Genomic DNA, 14899 nt, shown 5'->3' with positions numbered 1-14899 from the left:
CAGCCCGCAGCCGCGACCCCACACACTGCCCACAGACACAACCGGGGCTCCTTGCGTCCTTCCCTCCTCCCACCCCGCAATAAAAGCGGCTTTTATCCGGGGCGAGCTGCCACGCCGGGCCCCGGCTCCTCTCCCGGCCTGCCAGCGGGACCTCGGGGCTGCGGCAAGGGGACGCTTCCCGGGGGTCGCCCCAGGCCGGGCCCGGGCTCCCCGGGCGCACCTTGCGGCCCTCCCCCAGGGGCAGGGCCAGGCCTCCGCCAGGCCCGGTCGCCAGCCGAGCCCTTCCGCCGCCCCGAGAGCCACCACCCGCCCCGGTCCCTGAGCCGCCGCCGCCCGGCGCTGTACTCACATCCCCCCGCCTTCCGCGGCCGCGCTGGCCGGGCCGCGCAGGGGACGCGGCGGGCCGGCACCCACAGCCCCGCGCCCGCAGAGGGGCGTGGCCAGGGCATTGTGACGCGGGGGGCGTGGCCATGGCCTTGTGACGCAAGGGGGCGTGGCAATGGGGGCGTGGCCAGGGCATTGTGCTGCGAGGGGGGCGTGGCCAGGGCGGGCGTGACCAGGGCATTGTGCTGCGAGGGGGGCGTGGCCAGGGCGGGCGTGGCCAGGGCATTGTGACGCGAGGGGGCGTGGCTCTCCCGAGCCGCGCCCACGGCGCGGGTGATTTTACATGGAGGGCCTCAAAGCGGCTCCAGGCAAACGGTGTCTTTGGTGAGAAAAATATGATTCTCATTAGCAAATAAAATCGACAGCCTCCCAGGAGGTGACGAGGCGGAGCGGGGCAGCACCAGAATGGGGGAAATAAAGGTGAAATAGTGCTATTATCTAACGCAGCAGCAGAGCTCCCACTGATTCTGTCAGGTTCACCCCAGGAACACCACCCCCAGATTCAGGCACTCAACAAAAAAATAAGTTAGTTTCAAGTCAAAAGCCAATTTCTAAGTGTACTTTGCTAATCCCGCTTGAATATATACAAAGAGCATTCCTTAGGCGGTTGTACAGCTAAATCAATAGTAGCATCGTGAAAAATGCTCCATCAATCGCAGCAATATCTATCAAGCCAAGGATAAACGCACAGAAGCCCTCTTTTCTCATGAGGAATAATGTCTCTTTATGAGAGTTCCAGATAAATATCTGCCTTCTTAAAATATGCTGGCTTGGGCTTGGCATTCAGTTTTGATGGATGCCTGGATTTCACCTTGGTATTTATTTAGCGGCAGGAGGCTGTTATCCCAAGAAAACATTCCATCCTTTTGACATTATCTTTTAATTAACATTTCTTTTTGTTCTGGCCCTTTCTGCACTTGCCTCAGTTCAGCATATCTACCTTTTATTCCTTGTTACCGGCTGCTTAATGCTCGGTGCTTAATCAGAGTTTCAGCGTGGCTTGGTTAACTAGATACGAACATAACGTGTTGTTATTTCATTTTCGTTTAAATTAACTTTCAAACTTAAATTGAAAATAAACTCGGGGACTAGTTTCCGTATTTGTTGGATGTTGTGAATTGGGTTTCGTGTGCTCTTTCCCATTAATCGTTCACATCTAAACTACGACGCTCACACTTCAAACAGAAAGTTTCCTTCATCGTTCCTTTTTTCACCACCAAAAATGAGATGTAAGTATCTACTCCTCTGTTCCTGCTACCCATGAGGTCTCTTGCTTTTGTTTTCATCGAATCGTCGAATGGTTCGAGTTGGAAGGGACTCCAAGATCATCGAGTTCCAACCCCCTGCCCTGGGCAGGGACACCTCCCACCAGACCAGGCTGCTCCAAGCCCTGTCCAACCTGGTCTTTTCCTCCTCTTGTGCCACAGTAAGTTGGATTCTTACCTGCAGGCTGATTCTCCCACCTTTTCCTTTCTGTGTCGGGGCAGAGACAAGCTCTCTTGGAGGCTCCCCGAGGAAGAGCTGCGGATTTATACTAGTGCCTGGTCACTCTTGCTGGGCTACGAGTCTTCCTGTCTCCAGCAGAAAAAGAAAAGAAAAAAGAAATACAATCAAGACGTGTACCTATATCAATGTAGGACACACTATTTACTCTATTATACATTAAAAAATATTATTTATAGTATGTATTTACTGTTTGGACGTTCTGTGATTGTTATTCTTGACACTCCAAGGAAGTGTGGTTGCGGACACCACACACCCGACAAGCCCTCTGCAGAGGACGTACAGCCCTGCTCCGGAAACCCACACAGTCTCATTTCTAACAGCTTTTAAACAAACCAGCTGGGGCATAACTTTGTTGTTCAGTCTTATCTTTTTGGCTGGGAAGGTAATTGCTTCCTCATGAACTAGGCCCAAGATACGCAAAAAAGAATGACCCGTGCTGGATTTTGGACATTCTCCGAGCTCCGGTTTTCTGCCAGCAGATTTTGCAAGGCAAATGGGTTGGGAAACCTTAGAGCGTGGTAGAAGAAACAGAGCTGAGGAAATAATGACACTTTTGGTTCACTAGTCACTTAAAAAAAAAACTTTTTTGAAGGAAAATCAGTGTTTCTCATTATTTTTTACAACATTGCAATATTTTTTAAAAAGTGAATTTTTTTTAACAGTCTGTCCTGAAATTGTATTTTAAATACATATAAGTGAAATATTTTGATTAAAAAAAAAAAAAACAACCAGACCCAAACTAATAACAAACTTTTAAATTAATATGCATCCACAAAATGTACTGGAATAGCTGAATCCATACTTTTGACAGAAAGGTATTTCCTTTAAAAGTTCTGCTCAGTTCAAATCTTCTCTGTACAAATTAGGAAAGTGGGGCAACGAGCTTAACTCAACAGCAAATAGGAGAAGATGCCCTAAGTCTCTCAGAAGAAAAGCCCGTACCCAGAACAAGCAGAAAATAGTTACGGACCATACAGAAGCCAGCCCTCTCTAAATTACTTGGAATCCTTCAAAATTAGGCCCCAAATACGCCAAAACAGTGAGAAAATAGATGACTTGCAACCCAGCTCATGCAGACAGAGGGAATGTTTTCTCCTTATGCCATTTTGCTTCTGTTGAGACAAAGTGCAACTTGAATCACAGAATCACCTAGGTTGGAAGGGACCCTTTAAGATCATCTAGTCCAACCAATGAAAAAAAATAAAACAAACCACCACACACACACAACACACCACACACAACCCACACACACACCACCACACCACCCAACACTAATCCATATCCCCGAGCACCATGTCAACTCCTCTCTTGAATACCTCCAGGGATGGTGCCTCAACCACCTCCCTGGGCAGCCCATTCCAATGCCTGATAACCCTTTCAGTAAAGAAATATTTCCTAATATCTAACCTGAACTTCCCCTGGCGTAACTTGAGGCCATTACCCCTTGTCCTATCATCTGTAACTTGGGAGAAGAGACCGACCCCCGCCTCTCTACACCCTCCTTTCAGGGAGTTGTAGAGAGCGAGAAGGTCTCCCCTCAGTCTCCTCTTCCCCAGACTGAACACCCCCAGCTCCCTCAGCCTCTCCTCGTAAGACTTGTGCTCCAGACCCCTCACCGGCTTCGTTGCCCTTCTCTGGACCTGCTCCAGCACCTCAAATGGGTTTGAATGTCTACCGCTGGGGTCCTGTGGTAAGGGAGTTTATTAATTGCTGCATACTTGAAAGCGCAGGCATACCATTGTTATAATAAATAACCAGCAACCTATTAACTCTCAAGGTCTGGCCTGTTTAATGTGCTCTTCATCATCCAGGAGATCATTCATCTTGTGGAAAATCATAAAAAGCACCTCCGGGAGGACAGACTGCCTTCCGAAGAGAAATATTTTTTTTATAACAGGGCTCCAGTTTGAAATTGTTTCAGATCCTGGCCCTGTCCTTCCGGGGAACTCATTTCAGGCCATTCGTGTGACTGGTCTCTTTAAAATCCAGGGATCCACTTGTGCAGATCCATCTGAAGGTGGGTCCCAGAGTCGGGATTGCTGGCAAAACCAACTTCTAGCAAAGAGAAAATCAAGCCTGACTAATGTCCCCTATGAAACATACTGGTCTGCCAGGAATCATGCCAGTTTATTAAAAAATCTGTTCAAGCAATTCATTGCACATCCATTCTTTAGTAGAATGAGGGAATTTGGCAAAAGCCCTTCATCACCCTCTCAGCCTCCCATAGAATAGAAAACGACTTCTTAGTTCTGAAGTTCCTTGATGGTGAAATGACTTAAACACGATGAATGGTGAAATATGATAATGATATGGTGAAATATGAAAATCTCCTTCTCTGGAGATTTTCAAGACCCGCCTGGATGCAGTCCTGAGTGATGTGCTCTGGGCAACCCTGCTTCAGCAGGGGAGTTGGACTGGATGATCTCTAGAGGTCCCTTCCAACTCTGACAATTCCATGATTCATGATAAGGGTTTTTCCACATCAAAAACAGTGAAATTAGAGACAAAAGTTGGCGGTAGCAAATTCGTGATACTATGAAAATGGGCACTATGGATCCACTCATCCATAATCTGGATCAGTGAGGTAACCTGTGGATCACTTGCCTCACAGGTGAAGCAGTGCAAATTAAGAGTTGTTGCAACTTACGGTATTATTTTAACCTCCCAGAAACTTTCCTGGAGCTGGAATGACCAAGAGTTGGAATATTCCCAGTAGGTTTGCTCCGGCCTGACCCTTGCAGCTGCCTCCATGGTCTCATCCCCATCTCTCGTCACGACAGCCTGTCCTCTATGGGAAAGAAATCAGTGTGAAATCAGCTCATTTTGTTTCAGTTGTGAGATGCAACACAACCTGCCTTAAAGGACCCCAGGATCCCCAGGACTAAAATAAAAGCCAGATCACAAACAGTTTGGTGTCAAACTCCTTGAGGCTTTTGAAACAGGTTAACATGAAGGGAGGTGCTACAGATAAAATCAGGGCTGAAACACTTTTGAAGGAACATAAAGAAATAGGATTGTTATTTACATTGAGACTGACTTCTACAAAAATTTTCACTACTAACTCATTACATGAATTTCTACAAGAAATTTTAATTAGTGCTTTTTAATCAGAAAATAATATTTTGAGAACCTGCGCTACTTTAATCTCTTTGATCCTGAGGGCTTTGATCTGCCGTGTGGTGACATGACTGAGATCAGGCATTTACTTCCATGGTGGCTAGAAAATGTGAAATTATTGATTCCTGTAATCCAGCAGAGCAGAAAAAGGTCTGTGCTTTTTATAGCTCAGAAACTGATACAGTTTTCTTCCCTCACTGTTGCTCAGAGCAGCTGGAAATGCAAGGCCAGGATATTGCTTAAAGATATCATTATTCTCCTCACAGTCTTATCTTCACCCTTATTAGCCTAAGTCCTTCTCCCTCGTGGAATTATATTGAACTGAAATCCTCAGTTTTTAAAACAATAGAGCATGATACCACTAACCGCCACTTTGTGCCTTCACCGTCATGTGATTTTCAAAATGAGAGATGTAGGCTATCGCAGCAGAATTCAGGTTATACAAATCCCAGCAAGGCTTTATCCAAAACAGACTTTAAATGGCCTTTTCAAATTCACTAGAGGGACTCAGCTTAATGCCTTGAGCCCACGACCAGGGAAGGAAGCCATAAGACTTGATTTACTCTCAGACGCTGTAAACATCTGCAAGTCACTAGCAAAATGGAGAAAATTGTGTTTAGTACAACGAGGCGCTTTCTGACGCAAGAAAATTGTTCAAAGAAGTGATTTATTTGCAGGTCGCTACTTAACAGCGTGAACAGAGCACAGGAGAGAAATACAATTAAGTTAACGACACATTCTCTATTACCGCAGATTTGTCTCCAAATTAATTTGTATCCATTCTCCTAGAGCATATTTATAAATGTATGTACGGTATATAATTTGTAATTTCATCGCCAATTACAGAAACAACCTGATGTCTACTACTCTAATATCTAGCCAAATAAACAGGGTTGTGTATAACATGTAAAGTTTTCATAATATTCAGTCCTAAGAGCAACCAGATACACAAAAACTGCTTTCATCTAATAACCAGCGTGTTCAACTGAGCACGTTTAGTTGATATTTGCTCTGCTCTGATTTTTAAGTGCTTTGATAATATGAGTGATATTTAGTCTGTTGTCTGTAAGCAAGAAAGCAGCGAAGTAAAACAGATTTCTGTCCTGTATTTTCCAAGTACATTCAATAGAAATTCATTCAAACATCTGGAACTCAGCTGGGGGTAAGACTGTAATGAACATTAGCAAAATGTTTAAAAGTATACTATTCCTTCTACCACTGGGAAAAGATTAAATCTCAGATTTCGGGACAACTTTTTGTTTCTGATGGCCTCAGGCACCTTGCCCATTAACAAGGTAACATTTGCTATAATTTTCAATGTAACAATTTCCTAGTAATTAGTATTGCTACTTAATCAAATTGGGGGTGGTGAGGTGGGGAAGGAAATGCAGTTTTACAGAATATTTCTAAAGATATCAATAAGTAGAAAGGAGAATTCCCACTGGAATAAAGTCTAGGAAGGGACTAAAATGTCCAGTCCAACAGTCTAATGGGAAAAGATTAATCAGAATCATTGATACATCCATTATATACACATTACACATTCCTTGGCATGACAACATTCGTTAGAAAAGGTACTGTACAATAAGTAAGGACATTCAAGCTCATGCTGGTAAACAAATACACCTGAAAGTTCAAGTTCCTTTGAAAGAATCTTCTCTAAAAAGATAAGTTAATATAAAAATCTGGTTTAAATATATTGGGCAGTTATAGCTGACTATTACTTTGCTACAGATTAAAGCCAGGCACGTAAAGCATAACCAGAAACATGAATTTTCTGCCACCAGCAGCACAATCAGAATTTGCAATGAGTGGGAACACTTCTCCTGTCCCAAGAGAAGTCAGGGGTTCAGCGAAGGAGGTGAGGTGGGGCTTGGGGGAAAAATCATCACAACACAAAACATACCTGAAACATTTCCAAATCCACTATCCCCTTTCAATATTTCCATACTTCTGTACTAGGTTTAGATTCACAAAGCGCAATGTAAACACCTCAAGAGATACCCTGAAGGAATTTCATTATCAATATTTACCTGAGCACAGTCAAGAAAAGCAAAGGAACTACAATAATACAAAACATTACTGAACAACCTGGCTTTGTTTCAGGCTTTGTAGGTTTGATAAGCTCAGAACTATTCAGAAACTCCCCTTCAGAGTCAGAGGCTTCAGATGAAATTCCTCCCCGGCACCATGAGATGTTTACACACTTAGATAGGGATGTCTTGCCATAACTAGATTGGACGTTTTATTTGTTCTCAAGTATCATGGCACAACTTAGAGGTGAATTACCAGATAATTGGCACGCAAGCTATATTAGGCATCATGAATTAATATCAACATTCTGAATTGCTTGTTTTAGCAAACAAGCAGCTAGCGCGATCCAGCTCCGTATGGCTGGCATTACTGAGCAGCTGTTTCGGCTGCTGGATGACGAGGATGGATGATCACAAGAAGACAGACATGGTAAAACGTAGTCAAATAAGGCCACACAGCTTCTGAGATAATTGCCCTACACCGCTGCATTCAGCCAAGCTGTGGTTATTGAAGGAAAGAACTAAACTATTACACAAAGCATTTCAAAAGAGAAGTGGCATACGTGGGGGATGCTAGGGATATCCGGTGCAGGGTGAAGAATGCTGCTTCAAATCATCGTGATCAAATTCCCTAAGAAACTTCCCAGTGGTATTTTAAAAACCCTTTTTCAGTCACCTTAAGAAACCTTTTTTAAAAAATGGACCTAACTACTACCAATCCAGAAATGCATACAGTGCTCACAGAAATGAGAGGGAGCAGAGAGGACTCCGCAACAGCACTTGCTCTGCTTTTGTACCCAGGACACTCTTAAGGAAGGCAGAGATCTCTGAAGTGAAGGTAAACCCTAGCAGCAAGAAAAGGCAGTGCCAAAGGACAGCCTGCATTGGCTCTATGTGGCCTCAGCATGACTCTGGGGAGCTCTGGTGGGTGGCCAGAGCAGCTGTCAGGCCAACTCTACCCAAAATTCATGGTGGCAAGTATTGCCGCATCACACTCCTACATCTGAGATGTGACCCACGCTAATTTTCCCTAGGAGAAAATAATATTTCTTAGTTGTACTGCAATAAAAGTTCCTACTGGTGAAGAACCATAAGAGATATATAGGCATATATTTATATATAAAAAGATAATAGAAGTAAGATGGGAACAAAGATGGATGTAGTGCACCCTGCTGCGATCCCAGTTTAAGAAATACTTGCTTTTTAGAAAGTGCCAAAGCCTTCATAAGGTCTCACAGAGGAAGAGAATTTCAGAAAAAGATGTTTTCTTCTCTTGTGTTTTCTTTACCATCTGACTAACACTTACAATCACAGCAAAACAAACCCAGATTTTTCAGCTATCTCAGCAAAACTCCTCTTAATGTGTAAGGAGCAGCTCATTTCTTATTTTGATTCCACAGGAAGTTATTTTGACAAAGACGTGCTGATCACGCAACGTGATAGCAATAAACCTCCTTCATTTCTAAGGCTAATAGGCTGCAGTATGTCAATGACCAGCAATTAGCACCCTTCTCATTTAGCTACTGTGATTACATCAAATCTTGTATTAGTGCTGCATTAATTGCAGCTTACATCATCTTGGCTTGGGGTGTGTGGGGATTTAAAGCAGCAGCAGGGGGTGGAGACTTTTCTTATTTCCCTTATTGCCAGAAAAGCTGGGAAAAATCACCAAAATGAGGAGTGAGGCAACTGAGCTCCCTCACTGTTGTGTTGCAGGCTTCCAATTTGGCTTCCTACTCAGGCCTTCTCTCTAATCACTGAGACTAATTGGAGTATTTGCTGCTCCCTCAAGCTTAACTTTTTTTTCTCGTGAAATACAGGATTAATGTCAAGGTAAGTTCTGTTAGGTCAGCCTGGTCTTTCTGACTGCTTCGGTTAAAATTATTTATCTTGGTAAAATCTATATATTCTTGGGTTATGTGGCTACGAAGAGGGAATCTCCCAACTGGGACTTGGCAGAGCCCTCAAGAGTTTGCAACTTCACATCTATGTAAAAAAAAACTGTTATGGTGCAGTATGGTGAACCAAAATATGCAATTAAGTTTGTTCTTTCTGGGCTCTCCCCATCTACAGCAGTATCAACCTTGACTCTGAAACCCAGTTCTTAATAATTAGCACCAAAGCTTTTCACGGATGCTCACTAATAGTGTGTTGTTTAGGGGGGTGGCGCTCTGTAGCTGGTATCACAGACTTGTTTACACATAAAATTAACAAAATTAAAATCTAAACGTAACAATGTCAGAAATTCTTGAGTGTGCCCCTAAACCAGGGCATTTCGAATGAGTAGTTACTTGTGAATGGTGCATCTGTGGCTCAGTTGTCCACCTGTGTATTTAGTATTATTAATAATACTACTACTATAACTATGACAAATACAACTTTTCTGGCTGGCAGAAACATTGAGGAGATCTGTTGACGAGGGCTGGCTCTTGGATGGGTAGATGTGACAGAAAAGGAAACTAATTATTCTTCTCCATAGCATGGTTTGAATCATGTGCAGTAGACAAGGCTTCAGGGCACACGCTTGAATAATGAGGAGAAAACAAATAGCTATGTATCATCCTTCCTCTGCCCTTGAGTAGGACAGGGCTTCTTCTGAAAGGTCCCTGTCCATATTCCAGCGCTGTCTGAACAGGGAATTAAAGATTATGAAATCTTACATGTGAAAAAAAGAAGCATATTAAGTTTGCCCAAGTAATCATTATGGTATTTCCTAACATTGCAGAGTTCTTTTAATTTTTTACATAATTTTTAGCATATTTTTATTTGAACTTGTCACAGAATCATAGAACGGTTAGAGTTGGAAGGGACCTTAAAGATCATCGAGTTCCAACCCCCCTGCCATGGGCAGGGACACCTCCCACCAGACCAGGTTGCTCAAAGCCCCATCCAGCCTGGCCTTGAACCCCTCCAGGGATGGGGCAGCCACAACTTCCCTGGGCAACCTGGGCCAGGGTCTCACCACCCTCACAGCAAAGAACTTCCTCCTAATATCTAGTCTAAATCTCCCCTCCTCCAATTTGAAACCATTACCCCTTGTCCTGTCACTACACTTCCTGACAAAGAGTCCCTCTCCGGCTCTCCTGTAGCTCCCATCAGATATTGGAAGGCTGCTATGAGGTCTCCCCGGAGCCTTCTCTTCTCCAGGCTGAACAACCCCAGCTCTCTCAGCCTGTCTCCATAGGGGAGGTGCTCCATCCCTCTGATCGCCTTCGTGGCCCTCCGCTGGACCTGTTCCAACAGGTCCACGTCCTTCCTGTGTTGAGGACTCCAAAGCTGGACACAGTATTCCAGATGGGGTCTCAGGAGCGCAGAGTAGAGGGGTAGAATCACCTCCCTCGACCTGTATGTCTGTATGTTTTGTAACAGCTTATCTTCTGGCAAACTATTATTGGTTTATTTGAACATTTGCATGACTCAAGAGTGGCATTTGTTAAAAAAAGAATGCAAAACTGAACAGTGTTTGTTTTTTTTTTCTCCCCGAATGGATTACCCTTCTTGTAAAACCCAATATTCCCCTCTCCACAGTGCAAAACTAACCCAAATTGGAAGCCACCTTCCACATAAGCCCAGCTGAGCAGTTCCAGTGTGCTCCATTCATTTAAATTGTCAAGACAACTAAGCCTTTGGGGAGGCACCTTCCCCGTGCTTCCCGATGTCTTTAAGCCGAAGGCCAGAGGCAGGAGATCAGTCACCACAGATTACTTCTATTTACCCTGTAAATTCTCCCTTCATTTGGTGTGATGCCAGTGTCCTACTGAGGAGACCACAAAACCTCAGAGCATCTTTTGGACTCGAGATGAGCTGACAGGTACATCAAGTTACAGAAAATTAGAAGCAAACTCCCTGGTAAATACCTAGCTCCAGGAACGGAAGAGTATGAGTTATTCTGGCTGGGTTTGGAATCAGCTACACAGAATATTTATGGAGATGGATGCTGTCTCCTGGCAGTGCAATATGCTTTGGGTTTGACTATGCTTCGTCTTTCCCTCCTCCTGGAGTGCTCGTATGGAGCTGGCTGACCAGCAGTGATGGAGTCAAGGATAGGTACTGTTTATCCCTTTCTAATTTTGGCAGCATACACTCCCTAGATAATGTTCCTCCTTCCTGGTGTCTGCCTTGGGCCACTGAGCAGTTTACCCACTTGGTTAATTATTAGACAAGCACATTTGCCTGCCCTTTCTATAAAGCGGGACACAAGGGATAGCTGGGAGAAAGGGAAGGAGGAAAAGGGGTGAAGGACAGTTCTATGTAAGCACAAAACTTTGGGCACCTTCTGTTTTTCAGTATCAGATACACAAGCTGTTGGTTCCCTAATCAAAAAGCAAATCCTTATACTTTACAAAAATCTAAATTTCAGCAGTTTGCAAAGTATAGCTGTTTATTTCAAATTCATACTAAGCCAAGTACGAAATATCCATTTGTAATACCATAGCTAAAATGTAATTAATGTTATTCGTTCATTATCAATGTAGGTTAGTGCACTGGGGACTTGCTCTGTTATCGGGCAAAAAGGCAACACAGGTGAAGAGTAAACGAACAGCAGCAAAATGCAAACACATAATGTATGTATGTACAAAATTGGATATAATCAATAGCCAGGTATAAATTCAGGTCACCAGCCCAAACTAGAAGCCCCAGCTTGCAGGTCAGATTGGGAATTGGTTTGGCAATGATGTGTTCTCTCCTATTGTCTCTAATGCGGTAAAAGACAAGACTTTAAAAAAAAATTTTAAGTAGAGAAAACATTAAAAAACCTTCAGTTTTCTGCTTGGCAATTCATTACAGTCCCCCCTGAAAGAAGAGAAGATTTATTTGGTTAAAAAGATATCTTGCTTGGTCTTCAAAGTCATCAAAGTTGAACTTTGGTCTCTACCCACACCATCCCAGTGCCAGTGGAAAGGAAGGAGCGTCTGTAGCAGGATTCTGGACAGGACTTGCAAAATGCAAGGAAATGTGAACTCCAGGCCATATATCCACTCCAGATACCCTCACCTCACAAACCTGGATCGATTCATAGCAAAAGGTGCAATTCAAATGTAACAGTTCAGAGGGCATGCAGTGTACACGGGTAAGTACGTGCATAAATCTGCTGAGGGGCAGAGCACCTGTAATTATAGTGATGCAATTCCTTAAAGAATTTGGAAAGTCAATAAAATATTTAGATCCTTTACAGATAGATTTTGCGCTGAAGGAGCATCTTGTGCTCTACTGAATTGTTTATAATTAAATACTGAATTGTTTATAATTAAATTATGTCCTTTACAAGAAGATCTAGGATTAAGAGCATAGCTAAATTACTGAGATTTTGCTTAATATTTGAATTCTGAAGCAAATGATGTTTATTGCAGATATAGTACTTGCATGCACACATAGTCCCGCAATATAAATCATGTTTAGTTCACTGCAAGATGAAAATCAGGCATAATTTGGAAGGAAGTCTATATGTATGTCTATATGTATGTATATAGTAGTGTGTAGTCTATATGTATGTATGAAGGAAGAAGTCTATATAAACCAAACCAGAGTTGGTTTGGGTTTTTTTTTTCAGTGGAATAGAATTATAGTCCCTGAAGCTAAGCAGATGCAAGATCAGATCTGAAAGAAAGCTCCACAAAGGTCAAACAGAATGTGATCTGAAGTCACGAAAACACAGTACGTCATATTACAGAGCTACGGAATAGAGAGTGCAGGGTATTTTTTGCTTTATTAAACTTGGGGTTTCAATTTAAAAATCAGGGTTATTCATTATTTGTACAGAAAAAATCTCATTTATCTTCTGCTTTTCACCAAGTGCTTTTCAATTTGAAAGGGTCATTTGATTGTAATTAAGCCAAATGTTAGTGAATAATTCACTACCTTTTCCCCTTCATCCTGTCCTATTAATTACTTAGAGCCAAAAGGCTCAAACTTCCAAATAGTAACAAATCTTTATTCAAATAATTGGTAATAATCAAAGACTCAAGCTGTTACAGCAGTCAGTTATGAACAAAGAAGATTCTGTTTGTGAAATGAGAACTAATAAGTGAAAAATTAATTTTTCATCCACTTAGATATTTCCAAGAATGTAGGCCTTCATACAACTTACTATTGGGAATCTCTGTGTAATTTCATTTGATAAACACAGAGCTAAAATTGGCATCTTTGTAATTAATTTATGCAATTGCATAAAAATAATTCACAAAGACAAACTACATGCTGCAGAGTTGCTTTAAATCTTTTTTCCTCTTTCTATGAACAATGTCAGATACCTAGTTATATAAAACAGCATGGCATTTGGGGGGGCTCTTACACTCTGAAACGCTTAAAGAATCTTGCACGTTTTAAGTAGAACTCAGGGATTGTAAAATAAGTATTGGGCTATACAGAGATTCTTTGAATTTTATTCATGTGTTTCACAGGACTTGTTGCAAACCTCTTACGTGAGAAAAGAAAGAACAATATTGGTCTACTGCTACTAAAATGAGCCAAAATTTTAAAAATACATGAAAACCTGTTGAGAAACACCCTTCTGTGGTTTTGGTTCTGGGTTACCACCACAACTACAAAGGACTGTTTGGCTGTTCCACTGGAGAAAAAGTTAGAAATTGCAATTTCCCGCTGGAACAGAGTTCATCTAACGAAACTGTTTAGTCCGATAGGATTACTGTTGCTTAGGGTGCAACTAACCTTGGCTCTAACCTCGAGGAGTGTAATGCTAATGAACTTAGAAGTTGATCTTCCCATCTCTTTATCCCCCCATTAGTATGCGTGTTATGCACAGAACTGATCTGAGATAGTGAGAACTTACTCAGAAGGAACCAAAACCAATAAGAAAAGCAAATGGGGAAAAAAAGGAGAATACAAATGTGTCTCTGGGATCCCAAGAGGAAATATTTATAAAGACCATAAAAACCAGTGTCATCAAGATGCCAGCTAGCTAGGAGGAATAAAATGGAAGATTGATGTTGATGTGCTCAGGGTGATCAGAAACGAATAAAAGCAGACTGATGACATCTTGTAGAGAGCAGACCTTCTCTTGATAAATCGTCAGAAGTACATTCAAGAGCATATCACCAAATGGCACTGAGCTTGATAATGAAAAGCAAAGGGAGGCAAACGATCTTCGCAGATTCCTACACAACCCGGCATGTCTTATGACAATGGCCTTCCAGCTTCTTGGGTCAGAAACAAAATAGACTTGAAGATGGATTTAGGAATTATTAGAGGCATGGCCCTGTCCTATCATATCTCATGTAAGACGAAATGACCCTGGCTTATTGTGAAGTTTAACGTAAAACTGGAATTAATATTTTTCCACTGTATTTTGGGTCTTTTCTATGCTCTTTTTTGTATTACAACGCCTTTTTTAGATTTGGACGGTGCAGGGCATCGAGAAGAGTTTTTAATTGTGCTGGGTGCTCTCTTCTCCTTAGCAGTTAGCGGTAAGTTAGAACAGGGCCATGTGTCCAAGCAGTTCAGATTTTTCTGTCTAATGTGCTCTACCCTGCATTTGTTAATGTCTGCGTTTCAGCAACCATTATGCTGCCAATTTGTCTAGTTCAGTTTCCATGAAGCTCATCCCAGCCTTCTCTTAAAAAGACTTACACTAAACAATTTTGTCATCTTCAAATCCTGCTGACCTCATTTTTTTTTTTATTTTTTTTTTTGTTCTACCCCTCGTTTCTGCCTCTCTGGATAATTAATGAATGTATTAAATACTAACTACAGTACAGATCCTTGGGACATACTAATATTAACCTCCTACTGAATTGAAAACTGACAGCCAGCCTAAAGAATTAAATCCCCTACATAAGAACAATGGAGCTGAGAGTGAAAATCAGGATGACTTGTGATTTATTCCTAATCTGAAAATAAAA

Source organism: Numenius arquata, chromosome 8 (assembly GCF_964106895.1).
Source record: "Numenius arquata chromosome 8, bNumArq3.hap1.1, whole genome shotgun sequence".
NCBI lineage: Eukaryota > Metazoa > Chordata > Aves > Charadriiformes > Scolopacidae > Numenius > Numenius arquata.
This window is presented reverse-complemented; position numbering follows the sequence as displayed.